Source organism: Balaenoptera physalus, assembly GCF_965194825.1.
Source record: "Balaenoptera physalus genome assembly, chromosome: 1".
Taxonomy (NCBI): Eukaryota; Metazoa; Chordata; class Mammalia; order Artiodactyla; family Balaenopteridae; genus Balaenoptera; species Balaenoptera physalus.
In genome coordinates this window covers 161,348,154-161,362,087 of record NC_138882.1, presented here as the reverse complement: position 1 = coordinate 161,362,087, position 13,934 = coordinate 161,348,154, and the positions used below count along the sequence as shown (strand labels likewise).

The following is a 13,934-nucleotide window of genomic DNA, read 5'->3' as shown; positions in this document are numbered from 1 at the left end:
TAAAAAACTCGCATTCACTAATGTCACTACCAATCTCATCAGAAAAATCTTCCTTTACTGGGAAACTATCAAGCTTACAGTAGCAGATAAAACTGCTAATTTCCAACCAAAATATCAAATCACTTTGGCAACAAATACTGTCAGTTGTTTTCCTTCAAGTGACAGGTGTCCTTTGTTCATTTTAGAGAAAACACCTGCCAAATACCCAAGTCTGAATAACAATAGTTTGTCTGTTGGTTATACTTTCAGATAAGAGTGAAGTTCATGGGGACTTCCCTGGTGGCGCAGTGGATAAGACTCCGCGATGCCAATGCAGGGTTTCAATCCCTGGTCAGGGAACTAGATCCCACATGCATGTTGCAACTAAGAGTTCGCATGCCACAACTAAGTAGCCCACGTGCTGCAACTAAGGAGCCCGCCTGCCACAACTAAGACCTGGCGCAACCAAATAAATTAAAAAAAAGAAAAAGAATGTTCATAGCAGCACTGTGTGTAAAAGCAAAAGCCCAGAAACAACCCTCACTTTTATCAATGAGGAAATGGACAAATTTTTGGTATATTCATACAATGATCTACCTCACAGTGGTGGATGAATGTCCCAGAGTTCTATCAATCAATACGGATAGATTTCAGTGTCTTAATTTGTACTCCACCCAAAGCAGGGTGTGAGACAAATTCTTCAGTGCAAGAGTTTATTTAGAAGGTGATCCCAGGAATCAGAAATAGCGAGTGAGAAGAAAATGATGAAAGGGACTTCCCTGGTGACACAGTGGTTAAGAATCTGCCTACCAATGCAGGGGACACAGGTTCGAGCCCTGGTCTGGGAAGATCCCACATGTCGCAGAGCAAATAAGCCCGTGTGCCACAACTACTGAGCCTGCGCTCTAGAGCCCGTGAGCCACAACTACTGAGCCCACGTGCCACAACTACTGAAGCCCGTGCGCCTAGAGCCCATGCTCCGCAACAAGAGAAGCCACCTCAATGAGAAGCCCACGAACGGCAACGAAGAGTAGCCCTCGCTCGCTGCAACTAGAGAAAGCCTGTGCACAGCAACGAAGACCCAACGCAGTCAAAACTAACTAACTAACTAAATAAATAAATAAAGTCATTAAAAAAAGAAGAAGAAAAGGAAGACAAACCAATAAGATGTGCATTATTGAGCTACTGATGACAGTGGGCCACTGTGCTCATCCCCGCTGAGAACTCCCTGAGGAATTGTGTGGAATACAGCTCAGAATTGTTCCTCTGAAGATGTGGGGACTGGACCATTTTCCACTTACTTCCACCCCCCCCCAACCCCCTGCCCCAAGCCCCATTGACCGATCCCCTGGGGCAATAACTTTCCTGAACTCCTGGGTTACACACAGGCTGAACAGCCTTCTCAAGCTTTGTAAAGAGCCCCAGTCAGATAAGCGAAGAGCTGCTGTGGCCTGTGAGGTGGCATGCTAGCAGCTTGCCTTCAAGTCTCAGCTACCCCGAAATTGAGTGGGCTGAGGGGACATGGTGTGAGCTACCATTGGTGTCAGCTAGACTCAGAAACTAATGTTGACTGAAAAAAGGAAATCACAGGGAATTATGTACAATGTGCTCCATCTTTATAAAGTTCAAAAATACATAAAAGTATATAATGCATGGTTAAGGAAACAATTATGGATACTATGCATATGAAATTTTGGATATTCTGAAAGCAAGATAGGCGGGAAAGGGTTTATCACATATTGGGGGACAGTCAGCAAGTTTGCTTATCAGAAAGCACATGTCAGGGTGCAGTTGGAGATAAAGGCAGTGCGTTAAAGAGGGTGGCTAATTGGTGGGTGTCTTTGAAACCAATCTTCAGTTTTACTCTGATTTGGAAAGTAAAGAGGAGTAAGCTTTTAAGAAAGGGTGTGATAGGATCAAAATGTATCAAAAGCAATCACTCTGCAGTTGGCTTGGACGGGAGAAGGAGCTGAGGCGCCAAAGTCCCTTACCCCGGCAGCACAGGGAGGCTTCCCTGCTTTTAGGGAGCTTCCTCTTTGCTCTGTTCCTTTATCGGGGCAGACAGGCAGGGCGTGGCTTGTTGGTGTATAGGAACAGCTGGAAGGGAGTCTGCCGGGCAGATGGAGCCCCTGGCTGAGGGCTTCAGGCATTAGAATAAAAGATGAACTTTTCCCAGGCCCACCTCCGGAGTCCTTCCTGATGTTCCTGCCTGATGCCTCATCTCCCTGATTGGGCAGAGGGATGTTCCCAGCTTGGAGACTCCAGCTCAGCCGGTGAGGGACAAAGGGCCCCTAATTCCAAAGGTGGTGAGTCCTCCTCCCTGTCTCATCTCTTCGTTCTTTTTAGTCCTTTGATTTTCTCAGGATCCTCAGGTTTGTTGGAGAAATTATCCCCTTTCTTCATACTCACAAGAACATTTTAGAGGATGAAATGGAGCGACAGGAAACGAGGAGCACAAAAGGGGACAAGTGACAAGGGGACTGGATGGGTTTTGTCAAAAGACTCTCCTTTAGATATTATCGTCATTGTTAAGTATGACAGCTGTCACTTATTTAGCCCTTACTCTTAGCCAGGTCCTGGACGTATGCTTTCAGACAGAACAGCTGTAGATTTGCTGGGTCTTCTTAAGCTGCTTGAAGTTATCAAGGGAACTTCCATTGCATGTTTTTTTTTTTTAGAAAGAAACACTTTTTTAAAAATTAATTAATTTTTGGCTGCATTGGGTCTTCATTGCTGTGTGCGGGCTTTCTCTAGTTGAGATGAGCGGGGACTTCTCTTGTGGCAGAGCATGGGCTCTAGGTGCGCGGGCTTCAGTAGTTGTGGCACGTGGGCTCAGTAGTTGCGGTGCACGGGCTTAGTTGCTCCGAGGCATGTGGGATCTTCCTGGACCAGGGATCGAACCTGTGTCCCCTGCATTGGCAGGTGGATTCTTTTCTTTTTTTTTTCTGCTTTTTAAAAATAATTTTTAATTTTATTTATTTTTTTATACAGCAGGTTCTTATTAGTTACCCATTTTATACATATTAGTGTATACATGTCAATCCCAATCTCCCCCCGACCACCACCACTTTCCCCCTTTGGTGTCTATACGTTTGTTCTCTACATCTGTGTCTCTATTTCTGCCAGGCAGGTGGATTCTTAACCACTGCGCCACTAGGGAAGTCCTCACTGCATGATTTTTTCTGCTTTAGAAGTTTTTGAAATTAAACTGTTTCAAACTTAAATGTAAATGACTTCTTGTGGGGAAAAATATTTCCAACATATGTAGTAGGAAAAAAAATTGTTACTATATGAAGAATTTTACAAAACATTAAAGAGACAAATGCCCAAATAGAAAAATGGACAAAGTATAGACAGGTAATTGACAAAGTCCAAATGACAAAGGAATAATCAAAGAAATACAAGTTAAGATGAAACACAATTAATTATTTTTAGAGAGATATTGTTATTGATTAAAATAACGAAGATGTAAAAAAAACCTCTCAGTTTTGTTACTCATTAAAATGACAAAGGGACTTCCCTGGTGGCACAGTAGTTAAGAATCCGCCTGCCAATGCAGGGGACATGGGATCAAGCCCTTGTCTGGGAAGATACCACATGCTGTGGAGCAACTAAGCCTGTGCACCACAACTACTGAGCCTGCACTCTAGAGCCCGCGAGCCACAACTACTGAAGCCCGCGTGCCTAGAGCCCATGCTCCGTGACAAGAGAAGCCAGTACAATGAGAAGCCCGTGCACCGTAACAAGGAGTAGCCCCCGCTTGCGGCAACTAGAGAAAGCCCGTGTGCAGCAATGAAGACCCAATGCAGCCATAAACAAACAAACAAACAAACAAATAAAATGACAAAGATGTTAAAAAAAAAAAACCCAGTGGTGGCAAGGTTGTGGAGAAACAAACAATTTCATACACTTTGGTAAATGGATATGACCTCTCTGGAGGGCGATTTGGCAATGCAAATTAAAAGTCTCACCATTTTAAAGATGGGAAACTCAAGGCCTAAGAGTTTAAGTGACTTCCTTAAAGTTACAGTCACACAATTAGGAACCAAGCCAAATCTAGAATTAAGCCTTATAACTTGGCCCTCAATCTACTATCAATTGTAGTGATAAAGCTTATAATAGCAATGCATTGGGAAAAAACCTGAATATTCTACAATATGGAATTATTTTAAAAATTCTTGCATATTCATGATGGAACACTGAAATCATTAAAAGAATATTTGATGGCATGGGAAAACTACATAATATAGTTCTTGGTGAAAATGTTGGGTATTAAAACAATATACACAGTATAGTCCTACTTTTAAAAAAAGTTATATACATACACAGAAAAAATATTTGAAGAACCATATTGTCTTCAGGTGGAGGAATTACAGGTGATTTCAAACATTTTTGTCCTTTTTTTCTTGTAATTTCCAGATTTTCTATAATAGCTAGGATAAAAAAAGCAATAAATTTTATTTGATAAAAATTGTAAAACAACTAAAATGCCATAGGGCTATGCTGGAGGTGACTTGGAGCTGGCTGACCGTGGGTGCCTGTCAGGGCAGGGAGCGTCCATCCCAGAGGGCTACGAGAGGGGCCCCAGAGCCTGAGGGAATTTGACGCCGAAGACTAGGGCACTTCAGATGGCCAAAAAGCGCATGAAAATATGCTCAACATCACTAATTATTAGAGAAATGCAAATCAAAACTACAATGAAGTATCAGCTCACACCGGTCAGAATGGCCATCATCAAAAAATCTACAAACAATAAATGCTGGAGAGGGTGTGGAGAAAAGGGAATCCTCCTGCACTGTTGGTGGGAATGTAAATTGGTGCAGCCACTATGGAAAACAGTATGGAGGTTCCTTAAGAAACTAAAAATAGAACTACCATATGACGCAGCAATCCCACTACTGGGCATATATCTGGAGAAAACCCTAATTCAAAAAGACACATGCATCCCGATGTTCGTTGCAGCACTATTTCCAATAGCCAAGACATGGAAGCAACCTAAACATCCATCGACACAGGAATGGATAAAGAAGATGTGGTACGTATATACAATGGAATATTACTCAGCCATAAAAAGAACAAAATAATGCCATTTGCAGCAACATGGATGGACCTAGAGATTATCATACTAAGTAAGTCAGACAGAGAAGGCAAATATCATATGATATCACTTACATGCAGAATCTAAAAAGTGATACAAATGAACTTATTTACAAAAGAGAAATAGACTCACAGACACAGAAAACAAACTTATGGTCACCAAAGGGGATAGACAGGGAGGTGAGGAGAGATAAATTAGGAGTTTGAGATTAACATATACACACTACTGTATATAAAATAGATAACTAATAAGGGCCTACTGTATAGCACAGGGAACTCTACTCAATACTCTGTAATGGCCTATATGGGAAAATAATCTAAAAAAGAGTGGATATATGTATGTGTATAACTGATTCATTTTGCTGTACACCTGAAACTAACACAACATTATACATTATACACAATCAACTATACTCCAATAAAAATAAAAAAAAAAGACTAGGAGAGATAGTGAGAAGAGAGGGCTTCTAGTTCCTTGAAGTAGGATGGATACAAGAAAAAATCAAAATGTTATATATAGTAACGAAAAAATATATATTTATATATAACAATTTTGGGACCTAGTGTCCTACAGGTGACTTACAGCAAAGGTGGCATCTAGACAGCTGATGATGGAAAACTCTCACTCACCATCTGTTCACCCTTTTATTTTTTCAGGCTTTTTCTTCTACCCTGTTTCCCCTCTACCATCTTTTAGTTTCCTCTCCTGTTCTTTGGTTTCTTCTCCCCACTTGGCTTGGAAACTTCCATTGAATACCATGGTTCTCCTTCACCATTGCTCTGCCCATGGAAGGCACTCTCAGAAATAGAATCTGACTAATCCTCCTCTTAACTCAGTAATTTTGTAATCTGAAGCATCAAGTTTCCAAATTAGGTTATTTCTAGTGGAGAACTGAAAGTTAGACAAACAGTCTTGAAATGTTATTTTTCCTTTTCATGAAGCAGAATTAGAGCATATTGGAGCTGGAAAGGAATTTAAAGCTTCAACTTGTCAAAATTCTTTAATTAAATAAATTTCATTTTTGCTAAATTTAGTTTCATGTTGCACATTTGTTCATCAATATATAAGTTAGGAAATAGAGATAAGAAAAAATTGCCCATATTTCCAACCACCTTAATTATTAACAACTATTCATATTTTATAAGACTTACTTTTAGTTCCTTTCCTACACACTCTTTAATGTAGTTATAATCATTGTAAATGTATTATTTTGTATTTTGCTTTTAACACATCATCAGTTTTCATTTGAAACATAGGTTTGATGAACCATAATTTACTTAGTCATTTCCTTATCGATGTACCTATAGATGGTCCAGTTTCTCACGATTATACAAATACTACTGACATCATGTAAACTTTTGTATTTCAGATTCTTTCCTTAGAGTAGATTTCCAGACTATTTCTTACTGGATCAAAAGGCAAATACATGTCCTTACTTCTTGTTATTTCCCAATTTACAGTGAACTCAGCAAATGTAAATGAATCTCTCAATTTAAAGATGGAAAATCAGGGCCTGAGTTTAAGTGACTTGCTCCAAGTTACAAAGTCACACAGATAGTAGAGACCAAGCCAAGACTAAAACCAAGCCATCTGACTCCAGTCCTCAATTCACTAGGGATATAAGCCTTTCTTTACCTTTTGGTTTTATTTAGTCTTAGATTTTTGGGAATGTTGCCATTAGCTTACTCTCTGCTTTTCTTGGATGAGATTATGAGGAAGGAAATTCACACCTTTAATAAAAAAGCTAAGATCTCATATCACATTAGTCACACTCTACCCAACAACAGCAAAATACACATGAAACATTTACCAAAATAGACCATATGCTAGCACACAAAGCAAGTCAATAAATTTAAAAGGATTCAAGTCATACAAAGTATGTTTTCTGGCCACAGCAGAATTAAATTAGAAATCAATAACAGAGGCCTGTCTTCTTCCTGACTGGTCCTGGTGGTTTCTGTCTGAGAACTGCTGATAGTAATATGTTTTCAGGAAATGCCAAAATTGGGCACCTTGCCCCCCAGTTCAAAGCAACATCTATTATGCCAGATGGTTAGTTAAAAGATATCAGCCTATCTGACTACAAAGGAAAATGTGTTGTGTTATTCTTTTACCCTCTTGATTTCACCTTTGTGTGCCCCATAAAGATGATAGGGCAGATGGATTTAAGAAACTCAACTGCCAAGTGATGGGTGCTTCTGTGGATTTTCACTTCTGTTATCTGGCATGGATCAACACGCCCAAGAAATAAGGAGGACTGGGGCCCATGAACATTGCCTTGATATCAGACCCCAAGCGCAACATTGCTCAGAACTATGGGGTATTAAAGGCCGACAAAGGCATCTCATTTGGGGGCCTTTTTACTATTGATGATAAAGGTATCCTTTGACAGATCACCATAAATGACCTTCCTGTCTGCCACTCTGTGGATGAGACACTGAGACTAGTTCAGGCCTTCCAGTTAACTGACAAACATGGGGAAGTGTGCCCAGCTGGCTGGAAGCCTGGCTGTGATACCATTAAGCCTGATGTCCAGAAGAGCAAAGAATATTTCTCTAAGCAGAAGTGAGCGCTGGGCTATTTTAGGGCCAGGCTCTAGTAGGCGGCCATAAAAACAAAACCTCTTTTGTACTATTGTCATGCTTAAAATACAAGACCTTACACTCAGCCCAGATGTGGTGTGGGACAGGACAGGCCTTTCCTGCAGGTGTTGGGGAGGCCAGCCTTTCTTCCTCTGGGGGGAATGGTCTGAGCTGTATTATGGGGCAGGCCAACTGATGTGTACAGTAGTAGGGTATCACTTTTGATCTTTTGTAGTTTCTATTAAACTTGAACTGAGAAAAAAAAGAAATCAATAGCAGAAAGTTATCTTGAAAATTTTCAAATATTTGGAAACTAGATAACACATTTCTAAATAATCCATAGGTCAAAGAAGAAATTTAAAGGGAAATTAGAACATATTTTGAATGTAATGAAAATGAAAACCACTACATATCAAAATTTCCAGATGTCACTAAGGTAATACCTAAGAAGAAATTTATGACTAAGCAACTAATGACTATATTAGAAAAGAGGACAAATAAAGTCATCTGTATTGTACTAAATGACAGTATTAGGAAAGAAGATCACAAATCAATGACCTAAGCAACAAGGAAAAGAAGAACAAATTAAACCCAAAGTAAGCAAAAGAAAGGAAGTAATAAAGATCTGAGCAAAAACTAATACAATAGGAAACAGAAAAACATTAGAGAAAATCAATGACACCAAAAGCTGGTTCTTTGAGATCAATAAAATTGATAAACCTCTAGTCAGACTGATCAAGAAAAAAGAGACACGAATTACCATTATCAAGAAGGAGAGAGGTGACATTACTACAGATTCTATATATAGTAAAAGAATAATAAGGAAATATTATGAACATACTTATACCAGTTAATTAAACAAATTCCTTGAAAGAACTCAAACTACCAAAAATCACTCAAGAAGAAATAGATAACCTGAATTACCCTATACTTATTAAAGAAATTGAATGTGTATTTACAAACATTCTCATAAAGAAAACTCCAGGCCCAGGTGCTTTCCTGATGATTTCCATCAAACATTTGAGGAAGAAATAATATTAATGCTGCACAAACTCTTCCAGAAAATTGAAGAGGGGGGAATACTTCTTATTTCATTCTTTGTGACCAGCATTACCCTAATTACCAAAGTTAGAAAAGGATATTACAAGAGAAGTACTGACCCATATCCCTTATGGACATAGAGGCAAAAATTCTTAAAATTTAAAAAAATGTTATCCAAAGATATATAAAAAGGACACTACCTCATGACTGACTGGAGTTTACCCCTAGAATGCAAGGTTGGTATAATATTCAAAAAAATCAACCAATGTCATTTACTATATTAGCAAACTAAAATTAAAAATCATATGTAAAGAAGAGGCTCTTTGGCCATTTGCAGGACTCAGCTACGACCGTTGTTCCCAGGATAGTGATCTGTGAGTACATTGCACGTTCCTCTGGCTCCACGGTGATTAAGAAGAAACAGCAAGATGCGCTTGGTTTCTTAGAAGCTAACAAAATAGGATTTGAAGAAAAAGATATTGCAGCCAGTGAAGACAGTTGGAAGTGGATGAGAGAAAATGTTCCTGAAAAGTCAACCAGCCAAAGGGTACCCACTGCCACCTGAGATTTTCAATGAAAGTCAGTACCATGGGGACTAAGATGTCTTCTTTGAACCCAGAGAAAATAATGCAGTGTATGCCTTTTTAGGTTTAACAGCCCCACCTGGTTCAAAGGAAGCAGAAGCTCAGGCAAAGCAGCAGCCATGAGCCTTAAACATTTTGCCTTAAGAATCCTGAAAAAGGAGTCTCCAAAATTATCTTGGCTTCAAAAGAAATAGCCTTAATGTTGAAATAATAGATTAGTTGGTGTTTTCACATGCAAACAATCAAAATGAATACATAATTAAAATGTGAACGTTATGATGAGAAGAATGGGAGATGAACATAAAATTTTAAATAGATGTCATGGAATAGTATTGTCTGCTGACATTTTATGTACTTCAGTGATTTTGAAAAGCAAACACCTGTTCCCTTTTCTGGTATTATTATTGCAGCTTAAGTATATCTGTAGCTCTACACTGAGTAATTTTGAAAGGAGAGTGAGAAAGAAAGAATCTGTCTCTTGTTGCCAAATTGCCTCATTAGTTTTAGTGAACAAAAATATGTACCCTTCTGATGTGAAATCGTTGTGATTAAAAAGTAGTTGCAAATAATGTTTATGATATTCCAGACATTATAATTTCCTATAGTAATTATAACATTCCTATTCTTTTGAAGTTGAAACTTCTATGTACTGAACGACAGGTTTTCTAAGCTTCTAAATGTAGCCTTTCATTGCATATTTCAGTGATCAGAACAGATGACCTCACACACACACACACAAAGTTGTATTCAGTTGACAAGTTTCTTGATTAACTACACAGCTATGATGCAATCACGTTACTAGTTTGCTTGCCCAGTGAAATATGCTTATAAATGTTATGGAAGTGGGATGGCAAATAAGTTTAAAATGGCACCCTTTTGCAAAGAGCTCAGACTTTTAATGAACTATTTTAAAATGGGTTGGAACTGGGAATTCCCTGGCATTTCAGAGGTTAGGACTCCATGCTTCCACTCCAGGGGGCACAGGTTCGATCCCTGGTCAGGGAACTAAGATCTCGCAAGGCGTGTGGCATGGCCAAAAAAGAAATAGGTTGGAACTCATTTTTCCCCTTTTAAAACAACTTGTGATCACGAATGCCATTATCTCTCAGATATTTGACCTTTTTGTTTCAGCTTAGGCGTATATTGTATGAGTACGTTAATCTAAGCAGAGAGAATCTTTTCTATGCCTCTATTCCAGCGAATAGCAGATAAAAGGATAATAATAATCCTTTTATATTTAATAATAATATAATTTTACTATAATTTAATATTATTTTATTTAATAATAATCAGATAAAAGGATCAATTTTAAAACTGTTAATTTTGAAAACTTCTAAGAAGCCAAAACATTATGGCCTAAATCACCCAGAAGACATATATATTGTATTTTAGTTCCACATTAACTTTCTATCGATACTTTAGTTCCACAGTACTAAAAGCAAACACCTTTTACTTTAAAGTACTTTATCATATCATTTGATGTATGCAAGTCTGTGCTCTTTGCCAAAATCAACATATAATGAAGACATGGCTTTGTTTACTGAGATTCAAACTTGATGCAATGCTTTAAAATAAACTCAGTACTTTCAGAAACATAAAAAAAATCATATGTATAAAATAAATAAGCTACAAGTATATATAGTACAACAAGACAATATAGCCAATATTTTAGAATAACTATAAATGGAATATAACCTTTAAAATTTTTGAATCACTATGTTGTACAACTGAAACTTATATAATATTGTACATCAACTATACTTCAATAAATAAAGGGGAAAATTGTGTGATCATCTCAATACATACAGACATATCAGTTGACAAAATTAACATCCATTCTTGATAAAAACGCTCAGAAAACTAGAAATAGAAGGGAATTTCCTGACCTTGATAAAAGGCATCTATGAAAACCTTATGGCTATCATTATACCTAATGGTGGAAGAAGGAATGTTTTCCCTAGGATCAGGAACAAGGCAAGGAGCCAAGGCAACAAGGCAAGATAAGGAAATAAAAGACATTCAGATTAAAAAGGAAGAAGTAGGACTGTCTTTACTCATAGGTGATGTGATCTTCTATACAGAAAATCCTATGTAATCTGCAGAAATGCTAGAATTAGTAAATGAGTTTAGCAAGGTCAGGGATATAAGACAAAATATACAAAAATCAATTGTATTTTTATATGTTAGTAATGAAAAATCAGAAATTAAAATTAATAACTTAATACTATTTATAATAACATCAAAATATTAAATACTTATGAATAAAGCTGACAAAAGATGTGCAAGATCTAAACACTGAAAACTATAAAATACTGCTGAAAGAAATTAAAGAAGACCTAAATTAGTAGAGAGATAAACTGTTCATTGGCCAGAACACTCAATATTGTTAAGATATCAATGGTCCCCAAATTGTGTCATGTACATTGAACTTTAGGAAGTGAAATTATGCTTTATATTTATTAGGGGAACTTTCTTCATAAAGGAATTTCATGATAACCACTCTGAGAAGTGAGGAAGTGATTTGTGCATTTTGTAACTCATGATACAAGGCTGTGCATTCATTCATTCACTCATCTATTTATCCATGTTTTACATTCTACCTACTTCCAGAAAGGATCCCGTCAGTTTGCTTGCATGATGCCCTGATATGTGCAAGATTGCCTTGTTCTGAGTGTAAAATGAGGACAGTAATACTTATTTTTCAGGGTTGTTGTCAATAGCAAAGATAATATATGTAGAGTACCCACAGATGCAATAAATTGGAGCCATTATGGATATAGAACAATATTAATAACTCAAAAATATATTTATGATTTAGTATTAATTCAATCTTACAGTAACATAATGTTGATTGTTATGATATTGATATATTATAATATAAGTTAGCTGAGGACATGATGGAAGAAGGCCATCCTGGTCAACCAGATCAGAAGAATAGATCTGGAGATCAGTACGGTGACCAGATAGAGGGTTATTACATCCATGCAAGAAAATAGGAAATAAAAGATTTGGCAGCACTTAATTTTCCACTCAAAGCTCTGAGAAGAGATGCTGTAAAGCAACTGTAAAGCTGCAGCTTCTGATTTTGGACCTCGGAGGCACTTCCTGCTGTGCTTCTTTGCCTCCTGGACTGTGTGTGCCTTTGCCCAAAGTGGATTCTGTTTCTTCTCCTCTTTCTCCTTCCCTTCCTGGTCATCCTCCTCCTTCTTTCAATATATTTGTTTCCTGATAATCACAGTTATACATGTTCAAGGTAGAAAAGTTAGAAAATACACAGGGAAAACCATAAAGATCACCTTCATTCCCCTCTCCCACCCTCAGAAATAACCATTGCTTAATATCTACATTTTTGCCTTTTTTCTAAGCATATTCTGCCTAAATTGTATCATCCTATGCATCGTTTTAAAAATTTATTGTTTGGGATATAGTGAAAATTTCCCAGTGCTATTAAAGATTGTACTATCATGTGATTATGAAATACTGCATAGTATTTCATTGCAAGAATATATCATAAATAATCATTCCCATTTTAGTGGACTTTTAGGTTGTCTTCAATTTTTTCTTTTCGTAAATAACTTTGTGATGAGCATCCGCGCCATCAAATCCTTGTGCACGTCCTTATTTATTTCTGTAGTATTCTTTTCTGGAGGTGAAATTACTGGATTAAAACTTTTGCCTACGTGTAAACCTTTTGATACTTATTGCTAAATTATCCTTTAGCAATGAAAGTTGTTTAGCAATGGACAAGGGAGTCAGTTTGCCCACATGTGTGCTAACTCTGGGTATTTTTCCCCCTGATATTTGATAATTTGAAGGAAGACAAAGCATATCTAACTGGGTCTTAATTTGCATTTCTCTAATGACCAGAGAGTGAAAGTCCTGTATCTGGTGTCATCCTTTCTAGCTCTCCTCCCGAAGCCACCTCACCTGCCCTCATTACTCAGAGTGACAATTGGATGGAAGGACTTCATTTGCTTTTTTTAAAAAATAGAAATATATATTACATTTATTTGTATTTTAACAACCCACATTGTCAGTTTTTAATTATTCCTCATTTACTTCCAACTTTTTTTTTTTTTTTTTTAATTTTTGGCTGTGTTGGGTCTTCGTTACTGCGCGTGGGCTTTCTCTAGTTGCGGCGAGCAGGGGCTACTCTTCATTGTGGTGCGCGGACTTCTCATTGCGGTGGCTTCTCTTGTCGCAGAGCACAGGCTCTAGGCGCGCGGGCTTCAGTAGTTGTGGCGTGCGGGCTCAGTAGTTGTGGCTCTCAGGCTCTAGAGTGCAGGCTCAGTAGTTGTGGTGCACGGGCTTAGTTGCTCCGCGGCATGTGGGATCGTCCCACGGCTCGAACTCGTGTCCCCTGCATTGGCAGGCGGATTCTTAACCACTGTGCCACCAGGGAAGTCCTACTTTTTTATTCTTAGTATCTGGTGCAGATCATTGAACCGCATGTTCTCTATGAATGCTCACTATAGCCCTATCTACGAGGTGGGTGCTATTATTAACTCCACATCATGTGTGAATGAGAGGAGACTTGGAGTAAACTAGCCTGTCCAAGGTCACACCAGGGAGGTGATTGCAGAACCAGGGCTTGAACCCAGGCTGACTCTAGAGCCCATCCTCTTAATCACTTAATAAACTATCTGAATC

At 38.1% G+C, this 13,934-nt stretch overlaps 2 pseudogenes across 2 annotated transcripts; both read left to right on the top strand.

Annotated features, from left to right (window-relative positions):
* Positions 1-3,776: 3,776 nt before the first annotated feature.
* Positions 3,777-7,972, top strand: LOC309642652 (peroxiredoxin-1 pseudogene; annotated as a pseudogene). Its single transcript has one exon. The product of its transcript is annotated as a peroxiredoxin-1 pseudogene (transcript).
* A 1,035-nt stretch (positions 7,973-9,007) lies between these two features.
* On the top strand, positions 9,008-12,313 carry LOC309657645 (adapter SH3BGRL pseudogene; annotated as a pseudogene). Its single transcript has one exon. The product of its transcript is annotated as an adapter SH3BGRL pseudogene (transcript).
* The last annotated feature ends 1,621 nt before the right edge of the window (positions 12,314-13,934 follow it).